Source organism: Melanerpes formicivorus, unplaced genomic scaffold (genome assembly GCF_026170545.1).
Source record: "Melanerpes formicivorus ecotype bairdi unplaced genomic scaffold, bMelFor1.0.p_v2 SCAF_25, whole genome shotgun sequence".
Lineage (NCBI taxonomy): Eukaryota > Metazoa > Chordata > Aves > Piciformes > Picidae > Melanerpes > Melanerpes formicivorus.
The window spans coordinates 6,115,175-6,120,240 of NW_027142377.1; the positions used below are offsets into that span (position 1 = coordinate 6,115,175).

Consider the following 5,066-nt stretch of genomic DNA (forward strand, 5'->3'; position numbering starts at 1 on the left):
AAAAATGCAGGACTTAAATATTAATGGATCTCTGGCAAATCCCAAACAAGAGGCACAACACCAAGACTGATAGGTTTCTTCAACTCAAAGTCCTGTTCCACAAAAGTAGCCTGCTTCTACTTAAGAAATCAGGCTGGTGTGAACAGTTCACATTCACAACTAAATTAAGGAAGAAAAATGTTTTTGGACATCACAGCACTGATTTCTCTTCCAATGAGAGCCTGACCTGCCTCTGAAACCATAATAGAAAAGATTATAGTGCAACATGGAAAGAAACACTTGAGCGTGTCCAGAGAAGGGCAACAAGGCTGGGGAGAGGCCTTGAACACAGCCCTGTGAGGAGAGGCTGAGGGAGCTGGGATTGTTTAGCCTGGAGAAGAGGAGGCTCAGGGGTGACCTCATTGCCCTCTACAACTACCTGAAGGGTGGTTGTAGCCGGGAAGGGGTTGGCCTCTTCTCCCAGGCAACCAGCACCAGAACAAGGGGATACAGTCTCAAGCTGCGCCAGGGGAGGTTTAGACTCGAGGTGAGGAGGAAGTTCTTCACCGAGCGAGTCATTCGTCATTGGAACGGGTTGCCCAGGGAGGTGGTTGAGTCATCGACCCTGGAGGCGTTCAAGGGGAGATTGGACGTGGCACTTGGTGCCATGGTCTAGTCATGGGGTCTGTGTTGATAGGTTGGACTCGATGATCCTCAAGGTCCTTTCCAACCTAAGCGATACTGTGATACTGTGATATTCTGATCAATCCAATTTACCTCTGAATGTGTAGAAAAAAGAATCTGTACCATTTTCAAAAAGACTTAGAATTACAAAACTAAGTCAGAATTATTTTGGTGTATGAAGTGATAAAGACAAGAGACACCCCTCTGATCCCGGGTGGCCGCTGTTCCAGCCTGAAAACAACCATGTATTAACAATTTCCAGCCTCAACAGCTACAGCAAGCAAAAAACGTAACAGGAAGGAAACATCCTAAGATTTCAGAAACTGCTACTGGCACCAGCTGCTGTAATTTCACACTTTTAACAATTAGAAATCACAAGGGAGGTTGTACTTTGGAATGTTATAACTCTGTCTCTTCGCCAGGCTCTGCTAAAAACAGCAACCAGCAAAGAAAAGGAAAGACAAAAACTTTTTTTTTTTAATGCTGTTATTCTTTTTAAAATAGGGCATCACTGGAAATACATTTCATGCCACCATTTAAAGGCTTTTGTCACCTCCCCCCTTCCCCCCCCCCCCCCATTTCAGGTGCAAATCCAACTAGTCCAGCGTGCTGTCAGAAGCCATGAATAGGCTTCATGTCTCCAGAATCCTTTGCGCTTGTAATGAAAAGAAATTCTGCAGTTGTTGCTGAGCAATGAAAACAACCCAGCACGTCTGTGCCTCCTCCCAGTACAACTTCTGTTCCTCCTTCCACCTCATTTTCTTAAGAGATCAATTCAAGGTGCTCAGGGTTTCTTTGGGTTTAGGAGATGTAATTGGAAAGTGTGGCAGCAAGACCCTATGACAGGCTGAGAAGTGACTTGTCAAAGGTCTCAGAGGAAATCAGCCTCTGATGTGAAACCTGAACTCAGGGTTTTTTTTGGCATTGTGCTTCCACTGTGAGTGCATCTATCACTCTTCCATGGGTATCAAAAGAGATGTCAGTCACACAGCCAAAGGACAGAGTGGAGCTATGGGAAAGAGAACCCTCTGGAGTGACATGGTTTCATGCTGTTTCTTTAATTTTTTGTCTGGCAAGTGAAATATATTTCACCAGAAGGTGGGAAAGGACTTGGAAAAAAATTGATCTTGGCTGAGCAAACATTTGACAACGTTCTGTGGGAAACAACCATCTGTCTTGGGAGATATCAGTTCCAGGAGATATTGATGGCACTAAAAATATCTGCCTTAGTCCACAGTCCCAAGGCTTTCACTTTTCAAGTATGGAGAGCCTCAATTCTTCAGCAGCAAACCTTTTCAGTTATTTCTTGGTTTTGGAACGTTGTCTTACCAGGTGTGCAGTGAAAAGCTCTGGTTTGTTCAAGATGAAGCCGCACATGTTCTGGCACTTGGGCTGAGTGGAAAGTATAGAGGAGCTGCAGAGAGATAATTAATATGGATTAAACGGCAAAAGGGCTTTGTGCTCTGCTTCACAAGCGCAGACCATACACAGAGATGGATGTCTATCTCAGAAGAGCTTTCCTGGAGCAGTCTGGCAGGCTGATTATTTCTGAAATACAGGAGAGAAGGAAAAAAAATAATATTTGAAAGAAACTTTAAAAAACACACCCTGAATTCAAAGCAGCTCTGTACTAATCACTGATGAGGAGTCTAATGTATTTACTGAAATATATTCATGAGAAGCATGAATGAGAATGAGAAGCAGCCCTCATACAATGCATCACTAAGATTTAGACCATTTCACCTTCCATGTGGATGAAAAATCAAGATAATCCAAAGTTTTCTGAGGAAAGCGTAGAAGATAAGGCAGTCTAAATTCACCAATAGATGCTCTGCACAAAAGCTGGCAGATCTACTTGCACACCTGTGGTTTTCTGGTCTCTTGCTGTCCAGGCAGCTACTTTTCCATGGGCCTGTGAAGTAAGTAATAGTTATTTTCATCATGAACTTGAGGTCTTGCTACCGAGACGTGCTCCTCTTTGGAAAAGGTGCTTTCAGCAGCCTCTGTAGGATGACAGAGAATTACAGGTGAAAGCTTTGACCTCATACCTGCTTCAGTGTCTCTCACTCTCTCCAGCTGTAATGGGTGCAAGCTCACCTTCAGAGTTCTCACAAAGAGCTTGAGCTTCAGCAAGAAGGAAATACTCTCTCATTCTACAGGAACAATCTTCATTTTGCTCTTTTGAGTGTTACCTCATTTTATTTCCATTTCCTAGGACATTAACTAGGTGGTGTTTTTTTTCTCCTTTTTCTGTGGTCTTCCCTTTTGGGGAGGCTTTTTAGACATGCTTGAGAAGTTTATGGCTGTTGCTCAGGGGAACGAATATGTACCACACACTCTGGCTGAGAGTAAGAACAAATGCTTCCTGTTGACATCACCCTTGCATCAGCAACTGTCCATCAGTGAACCCCAGAGATGGATACACTTTCTCCATGTTTAGTCTCTTCTAAAGAGACTTCTTTTCTGTGGCCAACATGACAATCTCATGAGAAGCCATGCTGCTTACCTTGTAGAAGGAAAATTATTCATCATAAACAAATGATCAAAAGGCAAAACCATGAAATGGGCTAGGCTTACTAGGCTTACAAGAGCACACTTTAGGGGCATGGTGAAGAATACTAACATAAGGAAGACTGGCAATCATACTTTAAGAATAATGAAACACAGTCAATGCATGTTGTAGACCCATGTCTGAGTCTTTCTTAAAAGCTGAATCAGATGATATAAAAGAGAGTAAGAAATAGTGTTAAAACCAAACAGATATTCCAGGAGTGGGGGAAAAAGATGCAATGGCTAATTCATCCAGATATTCTCAGGTGGGCAAGGGAAAGGGGATATCCTAGCAGCATAGAGTGCTTGACTGGACAGATTTTACAGCAAAAGGTAATTTCTACTTATGGAGCAATTAAGGAAGAAAGCGTAAAGTTGAGTTAGGAAACAGTAGTTCCGTGGTCATGGAATAGTAAATAACAAAAACGTGGGTGGAAATGAGTAGGGGTTTATTGAGCTACAGGAGCAAACTAGAGGATGCTGCTGAACCACAGAGCTAACAAAAGGAGTGAAAACATCTGAAAGAAGAGGGCAAACAGGAGGAGGGATTTCTCCCTGCACACAGAGTGAGAGAAGCTGAGACAGAAGGCTGATACAGTGCACAAGTCTTTAATGATTATTTTTTTTAGTTGGGTTTGTTTGCATGACTACTCTGAAATAGGATAAAGTACAGAGAAGGGCAATGCTGCATAATATGAATGAGAAAAGGGGACTGTTCGGCTTTTTCATTTAAATGCATGAAAATCCCTGTGAGGTCTGTGAGTGGGGAATGGCATGAATGAAAAAAAAAAATGTTATGCTGAAGTAAATGATGACTCCAGTGAGAGAACAGTCTCAAATCTGAAGACTCAGAAGCACTGCTGAAATTATGACCATTGCCTATAGTCCCAGCTGTGTTTCTGGATGCTGACTGGGGCATTGATTAAAAAAAGAAATGCCAACAAAACAATTTAATGGCAGAAAGGCCTCTGTATCTCTTTGGGAATGTGCTGTTGTGGTTACAGACCTGTCTGCAGGGATGGGATGGATAATACTAATGCAATATGGACCTGCCAAGTTGGGTGTCTGTGGGTGGTGACACACCAAATTACTTCTGCAAGCCATGGCACAACACCCTGCTGATCCTCTCTGCCTGCTTCATCCCACTCTGTTTACCTAGCACCAGCACTTCTGTGTAAAGGAACGATGAGGCCCTGCAACTTCATCTCATGGGAACAGAAGAAATCAATGTCAAAGCTAATAGGTTCAGGCTGAGACAGGCCCATGGAAGAGGCAGGCGCTATAAAGTGAAGTGACTTGCAGGTTTGGAGATGGGAGCAAAGAGCACATGCTTTGCTTCCTGCTTACTGATGACACAAAAAATCTCAATCTGTCACACAACGCTGGGGACGGGTGCCACCCGCGTTCTGGTTGCCTTCCTCCATGCTTCAGTGAACAGAAGCCATCTGTGTGCTGAGGCAACCTTTGAGGACAACAGATAGGAAGAAAACACTTGAGAGACATTGGACTGCTGCTTAAGGCCAGATGATGTTGGCAGTGCCTTACCAAGATCTTGCTGGCTTTATATCATCTCTCCCAGACATCCAAATCCATAAAGGTTCCTTTTTAATGTATCAGGGAAGATCATCACATCTCACGAAGCACAGGCTGTCCTAAAACATAAAGAAATTAAAATCAGGCCATTATAAATAACAACCAAGGACTCCAGATCAAGTCCCTTATCCCCCAGACTTCCAAAACTCAAATACAGATGAAGACCATTAATGTAAAGAACCACCTACAGTCAGCAATAATACATGCACTTCAGCTGTCCCATGCAAGCCAAAGCATTCCTGCCACTTTGCCAAATATGT

General features: G+C 43.2%; 1 long non-coding RNA gene across 1 annotated transcript; it reads right to left on the reverse strand.

Annotated features, from left to right (window-relative positions):
- Positions 1-1,237: 1,237 nt before the first annotated feature.
- On the reverse strand, positions 1,238-4,860 carry LOC137448647 (uncharacterized). The gene is made up of 3 exons (XR_010989171.1): positions 4,759-4,860; positions 2,527-2,666; positions 1,238-2,211 (listed from the first exon to the last, which is right to left on the reverse strand). It is a non-coding gene; the product is annotated as an uncharacterized lncRNA (long non-coding RNA).
- Between the last annotated feature and the right edge of the window lie 206 nt (positions 4,861-5,066).